We start from the raw sequence: 13,157 nt of genomic DNA, 5'->3' as shown, positions 1-13,157 counted from the left end.
TTGGATGTGGGTGTAAAAACAGGGATCAAGCCATCACATGACTGGGTGACCTCCTCCGAACATCAGTCTTTCTGAAAGGAAGAAAACAGAGGTCATCGTGAAGATGTAGCCTGGTGCAGCGCAGTGCTGCTGTGCAATCAATCCATAATGTGCACGATCTGCTGTGCACAGCCTGTCCACCTGTCCGCTGGGAGCAACCACAGGCCGTCAACCTTTGCTTGAACAGTTGATGGACTGATTCAGTGCTGTGTTGTTCATGAATGGAGTTTTAAGAAGGAAGGCAGTTGCATTAATTCCACTCTATACTCTTCAGGATTTCTCCGTTCGTCAGCAGGTCCTTGAAATATATATGCACTGTAAGAAGTAATCTATAGAATTTACCCAATAAATCTGAGGTAACAATTTGCATTGACTTTTTGGAGTAGATTTAATTCAATATATTGTGTATAAAATAGCTTCAATAAAAAGCTATGAAATAATTAAATTGGGTCAAATTTACCCCATGTTTACGTATCTATTCAACAGCTACTTACTCATTGAAATCAGGTAAAATTATCTCTTGTTTGCTAGTTGGTAATACCTGATAATTACTAATAAAATTTAATTATTATTAGTTGATAAACATTCATATAAGGTAAAATGTACCCCCCCCCCCCCCAAAAAAAAGACAGATGGTTCATCATGTCAATGTTTTTATTCCATAAAAACACAGAATAAAGTGCAACACAACAGCTTCAAGCAAGATTTCAAGTAATGAACCTGTTTTATAACTTCTAAACTAACAACTTTAAAAGTTGTTTCAATAATGTTGGACAATTACACATCCCTTTTTTTCAAGATGGGCTTTGAGATCAGTGTAATCAAAGCAGAACTGGAAGACATCATATCTGAAAATCAGTCTTTATATGATCAGCTGGAACAGATGAGGAAGCAAATGGAACAGAGAAGCAAAAGAGGAGTTTCTCTCTTTTTCAGTAGTTTCGCCCCGTCAAGTTCCAAAAAAAGTTTTTGAAAAGTGTCAGATGTGCTCTTCAGCTCCTTCGGATATTCGAGGTTGAGGGCATATATCAGTCCCATCAGCAGTACACATGCCTTTGTTCAGCTTCCACATCCCTCCATCACTTGGTTTCCCTCAATCACAATGGACACATCTCCTCCTCAGCCATGATGTTGTGGATCACGATCACCTTCATCATATTGTCTGTGTAATCCTCACATTCCTACGTGTTAAAAAGAAAGAAAGAAAAAGCATACACATGTTTTATTTTATTTAAGATGCTTTTTCAATACATTCAGTTTATCTAAAGAGGGGAGTGGACACGATGGATAGAGAAGGGGAGAACAGGGGATAGGAGAGGACGGGAGAGAAGAACATTAGGATCCCTTGAGTTAATAAGTAATCTGTTATCAATATGGCAGTCATGAAAAAGATCTTCTTGTCTTTCCCCGAGGTAGCTAATGAGGCAGCAGATAACGACATCCCTTTTCTTCTCGATGCTCTGTGTCTGTCGGGAGATACAATTTAGTGAAAAGACTAAGTCGAATGATTTACATACATTAAGACTGAATTCCTTAAAAACAAAAACATTGTATAACATTTCACAGATTGATGTTAAAAGGTAGTTTGATATGTTGGTAAGGAGGTTAACTTTGTGCACAACAAAGCAATATTTACATCACTTTCTATACCCCTTATCCCCTTGGGGTGGGGCTGGTGCAGGCTGGGTACACCCTGGACAGTCAATCGTAAGGCAACATAGAGACAGACAGGAGAAACAACCATGCATGCACACACTCACACCTAAGGATAATTTAGAGAGACCAATTAACCTAACAGTCATGGGTCGGGTGTGTCCTTCGTGGCACACCATATCCCAGAATTCATAGCGCGGATCAGCCAATTCCAGTTTCCAACAATGGCGGCAGCTACTAAGTTTTAATATTAATGTTATTAATCTTTCTGGGTCACAAAATAAACTTTTAACATATTTTCAGACAAGAAAGTAGCCGTGTAAACTTCAAATATCTGCTCGGTTTATCAAGACATCGCATATTTGCAAAAGTGCTCCGACGTTTTCGGAGACGTCTGTTACCCACCAGCTCGATAGCGAGCCGGGAGGTCAAGGGTCACTCGAGGCGGCGAGAACAGCGGACTCCCGGCTTCATCGTTTTCAGACCCCCGCGGTCTTTCGCTACTCAGGTTAAACGTGATATATAAGTCGTGATGCCGCTCTGTCCCAGTGTTTCCCCGCAGTGCGAACAGCTGAGCGGATTATTAAGCAGATGCGTGAGCAAAGCGGTATCTGCATGACAGAACAAGCGACTACTGCCGCGCACATTTCTAAATACAAGCAAACATGCTTCAGAGCTTTTTCAGAAAGTTCTGGTGCTGCTAAAACAAAGCGGCCGGTTACAGCTGGGAGAAAGCTTTCAGTGAGCGCTCCGGGATGATGAGGAGCTGCAGTGAAGATCAATGGGGAGACGCAGACGGATGCAACAGCTGTTTTTTTAAGAGTTTTAAAACACGACTCTTGGGAATGATCTGCCCAGTGTTCATAGAATCTCAAAGACATACAGGATTTAAGTTTGTTTACCTGTTTTATGTGTTGGTCGTCCATTTTCTTTTCCATCAAGGCAGGAAAGTAGTTTGCAAAGACCGCGATTGTAATCATTTATTCTAAAGCCTACTTCGGGCCGTAGCCACCGGGAAATCTCAGTGTTCCAATTACCAGTCCGGGACTGGTCATGCATGCTGACTGATAAAAAGCGCACCACGAACACATTTCATTGTAACTTACCTGCAGTTGTCTAGATGGTTAACAGACAGCAACAGATTCAAAGTTTCGTTTCAAGTAATGGTGCATTACACAGACGCAAGCAATACAAGTAAAGGGTGATATCTCATCGCTTCAAAAATGACCATTTGCATGCGCTATTATTCACCCTATGTAAATAGCTTACCTTCACTTCTGTGGTTCGATGGAAGCCGGACCCAGAATTTGCGTGCTGTCCCGCTGTCAAAAAGCGCGGTCTGGCGCTTGCGCAATTTGGAACACAAGACTAACAGTTTGAGGGTATATTTACTGTATTTTTTTATGTAATGTTGTTACTCTTAACAAAAGGGTATAATTAACCCATTACTTTATAATTCCTTGGCTGAGTGCAATAATAGAGTACATTTTATATGATTTGCATAGATTATATATACCTCTCTCCAAAATAGCTTTTATCAGTATATATATATAAACATACACATATATATACAGGTACTGAAACCAGTATCACAAACACACATCTATACACATCTATCTCTGTCTACATGTGGTGGCTGTAGAACAGCAGTCACTGCATGAATAGACACGTCTACATTTAACACAAACAGAAACAGTCTGTCAAAATGTCCAAACTTTTATTCATCTGTAAAAATGGTTATTACAGATATTCCTGTAATTAATACAACTACAAGATAACAACCAAGCAAAGGGTTTTTTTGTTGTTGTTTTAAATCAACCATGATTTTTAACTGAGTTATAATGGAGTAAAATTACAGCCATGACAGGCTGAATATGTCACGGTCTGTGGGGACCGTGGGGAGGTGGGGAAATAGGACCCAAACGCCGGACTCTTCAGTGCAACAGTGTTTATTTACAGAGTGGTGAAGTAAGCAACAATAAATTCCCCAGTTTCCCAGACTCCCGTGTTGTGTCTTCTTCCCAGAAAAGTGCCAGTGTAGTGCTCTCTGCTCCAGTGTCCCTGCACTCCCCGTGCTCACTGCTCCTTCTCGTCCCACACTCCTCCTGAGGGAAAACAATAGAGGCAGCCGTTACACACTTTATCCCAGCAGGCATACACTCACACTTTCTGACTGTGCTTGAAGACTGACGTGAAGTCAAACGCAATAATCCAGCGTCGGTGGAAGCTCCATCGCTCTTCTAAATAGCTCCCCCGACGAGCACAGATGAGGAGCAGGTGTGTGGCCAGTCCTCAAGCCAGGCCACGCCCCTCAGGCCTGAAGGTGCCTGTAACATGGCCACAGAAAACAGCAACACACACACACCTGCCTACATACGGATGAGATAGGAGGCAGTGCAGACGACACACCAAATGATAATAATAATGACAATAATAATAATAACAACAGTCATAGTCCCCACTGCCCACGGACCCCGAGTCCCCAGAGCCGGGTCCGTGACAGAATATTTGTGGAATGCCACTGTAGAAGGTAGGCACCGTTAGGTTGGTTCTACTTGCCCTTAAGTATCTAGGCTCTTTCTTCATAGCTTTTTAAACTAGCCAAATATTCTTCTGTCTGAAGTCTGAAAAAGTTGCAGCCATAGGCTGTATCCCAATTCAGGGTCTGCAGCCTTAACGGTCCCCAAGGGCCGCGTACTCAAAGACCGCTGAGGCCGGAAGTGCGAGGCTTGTAGGCTTGTGAAATGGGACGGTCTAGCCTCCGTCGCACTGCCCAGGTTGCCTAGCAACCATGATATTAACAGCTGGAAACGTTTCATACAGCTTTGTTTGACAGAAATGAAGGAGAACATATTTTGTACATTTGTTTCTACATGAGCTCTTTGTGATTTGTAGCTGAGGCTGAGACCACAGGACTGTAAAACATGATTGTTGGGCTTCATGTCTGTACTGAACAGTCAGTTAAGATTAGTTAGTAAATAACAATTAGCTAATGTTGTTCATGAGACTAAAGTCATCTCACTTTGGTAATGTAAATATAATATGGACAATATTATAGTTATTATATTAATCATTATTAGTTATTACAGCAGTGAACTTGAACTCTGTGTCAAATACTGAGCCTCAGTACAGATTCAAGTTGCAGTTATTTATATTTCCTGTCACCTTAAATCTTCACTCAAAGACAAGTATCTGTGACAGTGTATATACAGATGTATCATATATAAGAGACAAATGTTGTTCCTTCAGTATGTTGGCATTACTAAATTTGGCTCAATGCTTACATATATGTGTAAAAAGCAAATGTACGAGCTGTGAAAACTGTGTCTGATAGAATGAAGAGTAGACTGATATATGAAATATTCCTTTATTGGGTGAGAAAATCAGACCATGTCATAACTGCTTTAAGTCATACAGAATAGATATCAGAGCCTTAAACAGGCTGACTTCTGCTAAATGGGTCAAACTGGGCAGAAAGTCTACAAACACATAACATCCTTATAGAATATGATGTAACACTATAGATCAACTTACCTCAGAATATATAAAGCATATAAACAATTACAGCAATATGATGCAACAAACACAGCAGCTACTGATCCAAAATACTCAAAGCTTCATAGAACATATATGACTGACTTTAATTATCCATAAAATCATCAGATTCTCTGTAAGATTAAGGTCGACTATCGAATGGCGTATAAAGTAAAGGCTTTAAAACAAAGTAAACGCTGAAAGTACAAACATCGCTAATGTAACATAAATTTGCCGACATGTGGCCAACAGTAATGTTTTAATGTTCTTCGTTAGTAAACATTTGCACATAAATAAGTGACATCATATTCAGTACTTACTTTTGAAAGTTTACTCTTCGGACGCCCCTGTTGTGCCAAAAACTGATTTCCAATGTTTCTGTGTATTTTTTCTGTGTAATATCTTTACGTATGTTGGTAAATAGACTTCGGTGAACAGGGTTTACAAAGGGGTTATATATAGAATTTAAAAAATATCTGTTTTTCAAGTATCTTTACAACTCTGTGTTATTGTACTTACAATATAACCAACCAGTCCTTTATCGCCACTTAAAATATTTTTACAGAACTATTGTAATATTTGCTGCTGTCCTCTTGGCCAACTTACTCTTACAAAAGAGATTTTTAATGTTAATGAGATTTGTTTTTTTAACTGCATAAATAAAGGTTATATAAAAGTCACTGCCAAAAACTGATTACGCCTCCTACCTTGTTACACGAATGTTGTTTGTGGCTCAAGATGACTTTATGTCATCCATGAGGGATGCATTTGACATATGTTTCACATATTATAGCCCAACAAGTTACTTATAGCAGTTTAAATACAAGCAATCAGTTTTTGGCAAATACCGGAAATCAGTTTTTGGCACAACACCCCTCTTCCGCCGCAAAATTATCCACACCCACCGCCGTGCTATGCATTCTGGGATATGTTGGGCCACGAAGTCTACACCGCCACATCCTTAAAATTCAGGGAAATGAAGGACGCATTTGAGGGCCGCATTTCGAGCAGCCTTTGAATTGGGACAGCCTTCATCGCGTCGCTGTGACGTAATCGGCCTTAAAATGCGGCCTTTAAGGCTGCAGACCCTGAATTGGGATGCAGCCATATTATGGTGTATTTGTTTGCCTGTTACAAGGCCATTGTCCTATACTCAGGACTCTGTTCTACTTTCTAACAGTGTTGTTGGTGCTAAAAACCTGGCTTTCTCTAGTTTCTTTGATTTGAAAAGTAATTAAAGATTTCTTACTGATGTCTTGTGTGTAGGTGAGAAGCCCTGATTCGGGTCTGGAAGAAAAACTGCAGATACAGATGAATACCTCAGGATCACTTGATGATGTAACTCAGTGACGCCAGAAGAGGTGGGAATGGTAGTGACCTTGTTTTGCACTTTCTGTTGGAGCCTCAGGGAGGATGCCCATCAGGCAAGACTATTCTTTTCTGCCAAGACTTTTGCTCTGACCCCACCTGCATTGCTCCATCCTTACAGCTGACTAATACAGTCCCCTACATGTTTTGTCAAATAAAGCAGCCTGAAAATATGTATAAATATATATATAGTAACATATAAGACTAAGAATGAAAATAAAAATAAGAAGAAAATATGCAATGGGGCGAGAGATGAAAGAGAAAACTTGAAAGAAAACAAGAACATTGTAACTAATACTTTTACGCTGTGGAGACTGATGGTAATTTATCTGTCATGACGTCACATTTCATTAGTGAATTAACATCAATAAGTTAGATAACAGGGGAAGTGGAAGAGAAGAAAAACAATGCAGTGGATTTTTATATGGAGTTAATCAACCAGGGAGTGGTGCTGAGGCTGATCTGTTCACCACAGCGACAACAGCACGCTAGACCTTTTGAATGAAGATCCATTGGATGAGGACCAGGACCTCATATCGCTCCAGGATCTCTTTGGGGAGCTGGTTGTTTACACTAAAGTCTGTTCCTTTCAGCTGCCTGCCTGTTCCTTTTGCTTGAAATGTTGGAATTTGGTCACAACAGGACACGGTGTTCAGGCATCAGGTCTTCTTGCTGCCAGGCCATGGACACAGTGGAAGGTGATATTCTTCAGCGTGTCCTGTGGAAGCTTCAGGTGGGTCTTGATGAAGGTTTTAATGGTAACTTCTGCGTCTTCTTCAGCAGATTCCAGGATGCCTGAAAACACCAGGGGATCGCTCATGCTATGGGCCTGGAAATCATCTATAGTGTCTTTTATTATTTAAAATCATTATTATTTTACTTTCTTCACTGAGCTGGGTCACATGACCAAGTCTCGTAGCGAGGCGTTTTCAGCAGTGAGTGTTTCCACCTGCTGTTGGCGGAATTCCAAACATTCCCTTAGCGATTGGAATTCCCGATGTAGAATTTCAGCTACAGCTCTGGGCCTTCTTCATGACAAAGCAAGGGTCAGTGGAGAGCATCCACATTCTCCTCGCTGTCCTTCAGGGAACTGGAAATGATTATGCAGATATGTTTTGTTGTTCGTCAATTGTTTGGCATAATTTAAGCTTCAGAAAGTGTTTATTTAATCCTGAACCACCATTCAGGTTTTTACCACCAAGTTTCTGGCGTCTGACATCACTACAGCATTTACGCCTCGTCTCTCTGACTTTTCAAACACATGATTTAAAATAAAATGTAAACTTTAAAATCACTTCATCACATTTTCTTCTTCTCTTTGTTGCACTCTAACATGATCTATAATTAATTCCTTCATGTAATCTGGTCAAACCAGATGAATATATTTTCTCACACGAGCATCCATTTCAACATGATCTCTTTTTAATTTGTTTACATGGGGATGCTTTTTCTCTGTGTTTGCTAATCACAACAGACTCAATATAATTCATTTATGATCATTCATCGCTCTGACCTCAGACTGGGCTGTGTGTGTGTTCGAATGTAAAACTTTAATACATATATACCTCATTATTTTATATTTCACAATTACCTCGTAGTTTTTAATCACACATGTATGTCTTATCTTTTACTACACAAATAAATATAATAATAGAGTGCTGAAGAGAATGCCACACCCAAGCATTACCAGTCTAGAATACATTCTGCATCTAGGAAGAGAGGAGGTGTTTTTCTTCTGTCTATTCCAGAAGGTGAAAGATGATCCAAGGGCGGGAACCAACTCCAAATAAGGGGAGAAACCAAGGCTAAACTGCTGCTTCCCCCCAGCTTTAAACCAATCATAATAATATTCTGTTTCTGTGTCTCATAATAAAAGTGTTTACTGCTTTGGTGCTCTTTGTCTGTTTGACATGTTGAATAGATGAGGAAACACGGTGCTGCTATTAATGTCACAGCCGAGGCCGACCTGGGAAAAACACTTGATATGGAGAAAACTCACTGAGGCACTGGTGAGCATATTTATCAAAAACTCTTTATTTACAACAACAAGAACTAATATTAATTTAGAGTGTGAGCTACTGAACCACGAAGCTACTGAAAACTGAGAGAGACTGCCTACAGCTCTAATAAAATAAAGAGTACTCAAAAAACTATGAAAACACTAGGACAGCTTCATTTGGAAGCTCTGCCATCCAGAGTTATAACCGTGTGTTTTAAAGGTGCAGTATGTAAAATATAGTACCAGTCCTAAGCCCAAATAAAAGGGGAGGGTTGTGTCAGCAGTGCGATTCTGCCAAATCAACAAGAATGAGATTTCTGCATTGGGTCAGTCAGAGCTTGGGTTAACAACTACAACCTCCAGTGTGTTGGCAAGCATGCTGTCCAAGGAAACTGTGTGCTGTTGCCCCAAACATAGGAGGAGAGGGTGAAAGCCTTGGAGGCATGGAGAAAGAAGGCAGGAGTGTGGAGGTGAGAGTAGGGACTTTACATGTACTATGGGACTGGTAAAGAGGGCAGATGTAACTGGTAACTGGAGCAGATGTTAGACAGAGTTTATGACCAGATGTTGGGTAGACATGGGTTAGCCCAGGGGTCTGCAACCTTTAACACCCAAAGAGCCACTTGGACCCGGTTTCCACGCAAAAGAAAACACTGGGAGCTGCAAATACTTGTTGACATCTAAAATGAAGATAACACTGTATATATTGTTTTTTTACTTTTATGCTTTGTGTGAACAACTAAGGTGTGTTGCTTATGAAATCCATGAAGTGCTACAGAGAAAGTTACATTTTATTTATGTAATGAACACATTTTGAACTCTTAAAGTAACATAACAAAAGCAAAGACACCCAGCTGAACTAAAATGATCCAGCAAACAAAAACTGTTGTGAGCCGCCACCCTTATATCGCCTTTGGGCTTTTGGAGCCTTGACCTGACTTTTAAAAAATAACTGGGAAAAAAAGCTCTATGCTGCTAAAAAATGAAAGAAAAATAAATATTTACAAAATTCTGTCTAAATATGTATTTTACCTGGTTAATGTGTGTGGCGGGGCGTGGTCTGCAGCGCCGCTGCAGGGGAGGCGGACGCACCTGAGCGGCACCCGCAATCACGCCTCGCCACCTTAAAGTCTGTGCTCTCTCAGCTGTTGTTGGTGAGTGTCGGGCTGTGAGCTGCAAAGCTACAGCCGGCTGTGTGCGTACAGTAGTGATGTGTCAGTCGCGAACGAAACGGCTCATAGAGCCGGATCTTTGACGTGAACGACGCGAGCCGTGTTTTTTTATTTTTCTTTCTTTCTCTCACCCTCTCTCTCGCACTTTTTCCCGCTTCACTCCGCACGCCAGCCTTGTGTTTTGTGGTGGGCAGAGGGGGGAGGGGCGGTAGTTACACTCAGTAGCACAGGAACAGAGCGGGAGGGAGAGAGAGAGAAAGAGAGCAGGGACAACAACGTCACATTAGAAAGGTATAGTAATCATCCACAACTATTTTCAGTTGTGGATGATAAAGGATTCAGAAAGTTTATTCATGCAGGCCCATATGACAGAGAATATGCATCTTCTTTTTGTTTTCATATTTTAATTTATATTTAATTGTGTTGTGGTTTGCAGTGTTTTGTGTTGTTTCACTTTGAATTTGTTTAAAAGGAAAAAACTGAAAATTTAAATAGTTAAAAGTTGAAATGTGAATAGTTGGTTTTTGTATTATATGATTTATTTATTACATTTTATGTGGAGTGAATAAATAAAAGTATATTTACGGTGGCCCCTACAGACAAAACATGTACAAACTCCAAAACACATAAAAACTCCAAAACACGTAGAAAAAACAACAGAAGTGCTCCAGGATGCTCGGGCACAGTGTTGAGCTTTTGTTACCTGGTGGCTACACAAGCCAGCAAGTACCAACGACCGGATTTGGTGTGTGGTAGTAACAGGTAAATGAATGTATTTTTAAATTATTTTAATATATATGAGTGCTTGTGTATAAATACACAAACAATACACATATGCTTTCAACTGTGTAATTTAAGTGATCTAGGTAGCTCTGTTTTGGAAGTTCAGTTCATGCTAGAAATGTGTTTTGGAGTTTGTACATGCTTTGTCTCTAGGGGTCACCGTATATATTTATATATAAAACATATTTAAATAAAATCACTTTTTTTTACATTAGTAATTCCTTTTGTGCATAATTTTATATTATTGTTAATAATAAATTAATTAAAGCAACAAAACAACCTGAAGAGCCGGTTTGGGTCCTCAATGTTTGTAGGAGTTGATTTCGGCGCCGTACTGACAACTTCGGTTCTGATGACTGAGATAGGTTCTCTGTTAGCGTGTTTTTCATGAAGTTTATTCGTCTTTGAAAGGGCAGGAGGCGGCGGCACAGACTGCCTAAAGCTGGGGTCGTTGCGCATTTTTGCTTCTCTACTGATGAAGGCCACAAATGCAGAGAATGGTGGAAATGACACACGATGGTCCTCTTTGTATTTAGAACCATAGTTCATCCATTTTTCTTGCATAGCATAGGGGAGTTTTTCCACCATTGGATTAATGCCTCTCGCTGTATCGAGGTAGAGTAGACCTGGAAGGTAACCTTCACTCTTTGCAGCATCTATCTCTAGGAGCAGGTCCTGTCGTTCTCTCAACAGTTGTGGATCTTTGTATGAGATTTTGGGGAAACAGTCCAATCTGTCGAGCGGTGCATTCTCTATAGCTTCGGGGGAGCCGTAGCACTCATTGGGATTCATGTTTGGCAAAGCAAAACTCGCACCGCAGCAAGAAATAACAATCCCCAGGCTCGAGCTATGTGCAGCTGTTCTTGCTGTCGAGATTGCTGACATTATCACAGAGGAAATTGATGTTCCCTTCCATTCTACAAGATTTTTCACAGACAGGAGAGTGGTACATACAGAATGAATCCAGACGATTCTACGTCTACGTATGCAATCGCGTACAGAGGATTCGAAAATCGTCCAACCCAGAGCAGTGGAACTACGTTCCAACAGAGCTTAACCCGGCCGACATAGCTTCACGATCAATCCCAGCTAGTGCACTCTCATCAAGCACATGGCTCAAAGGACCAGATTACCTACTGAGATCAACCCCTGAAGTGACTAAACATACCTTTGAACTAGTCAATCCTGAATCAGATCCTGAGATCCGTCCAACAGTGACATCACTTTCAACCAATGTCGTGGCTTCTTTCCTCGAAACGACACGATTTGCATCTTTCTCTACTTGGGGGTCACTGTTGAGAGCAATAGAAAGGTTCATTCATATTGCAAGGTGTTACAGGAACAGCACTCCCCCAAAAAAGTGTCATGGCTGGCATATCTGCAAAAGTCTTAGTCCAGAAGATTACAGTAAGGCAAAGAGCGTTGTTCTGAGTGGTCTTCAACACGAGGTTTACCCTGACATCTTCACATGTCTTCAAGCCCAAAAAGACATTCCAAAACAGAGCCTTCTCAGAAAACTCTCTCCTTTCAAAGACAATGCAGACTGTCTCAGGGTTGGTGGTCGCCTTTCACAAGCCAGCATGGAAAGCGACGAAGCACACCCCATTATCATTCCAAGCAACCACCATTTAACTACTCTACTAATCCGACACTACCACCAACAGGTGCAGCACCAGGGGCGCCATTTCACAGAGGGAGCCATGAGATCGGCTGGCTTCTGGATTGTTGGTGGGAAACGGAGCATCAGCTCAGTCATCCACCACTGTGTAATTTGCCGCAAGCTCAGGTGGAACACAGAAACGCAAAAAATGTCAGACTTACCCATCGATCGTGTGACAGTCTGCCCCCCGTTTACTTACGTCGGCTGTGGGACCAACTTTCTGGGAGCGTGCAAGGAGCTCGGAATAACTTCAAAACACTGCGACAACCAGGAAATTCAAGACTTTTTATCCAAGAATGAATGCACATGGATCTTCAACCCTCCTCATAGTTCTCATATGGGAGGAAGTTGGGAGCGCATGATCGGCATCGTGAAGCGCATACTGGACTCTATGCTAACTGTCAACCCAGTTCGCCTGTTGACCCATGAGGTTCTCGTTACCCTTCTAGCAGAGGTAACCGCTATTGTAAACTCTCGACCGCTACTACCAGTCTCGTCAGATCCAGATTGCCCCTTTCTTCTTACGCCTGCTACCCTCCTTACGCAGAAAACTGGATTACCACCTACACCACCCGGGCACTTTGACAATAAAGATTTGTTCGAACGCCAATGGAGACAAGTGCAACATCTTTCAAATGTCTTCTGGCACCGTTGGAAAACAGTACCTGCCGACACTCCAAGAGCGAAGAAAATGGCAATCTGTGAGTCAAAATCTTCAAAAGGGAGATCTAGTTCTTCTAAAGGACAGTCGAGCTAAAAGAAACCACTGGCCCATGAGGGTGGTTGTTGAGACCTTTCCTAGCCAAGACGGACATGTCAGAAAGATTGAGGTAAAGGTCACTTTTGGAGCAACATCTAAAACCTTCTTAAGACCAGTGACAGAGACTGTACTCCTGCTGCGAAATACTAATAGAGACATTGATCCTTAAAGATGGTGATGACATCCAAT

The sequence above is a fragment of the Perissodus microlepis genome, chromosome 19 (assembly GCF_051167445.1).
Source record: "Perissodus microlepis isolate ML-2025 ecotype Zambia chromosome 19, ASM5116744v1, whole genome shotgun sequence".
In the NCBI taxonomy this organism is placed as follows: domain Eukaryota; kingdom Metazoa; phylum Chordata; class Actinopteri; order Cichliformes; family Cichlidae; genus Perissodus; species Perissodus microlepis.
The sequence above is the reverse complement of the archived record's forward strand: the minus strand, read 5'-3'. Positions refer to the sequence as shown.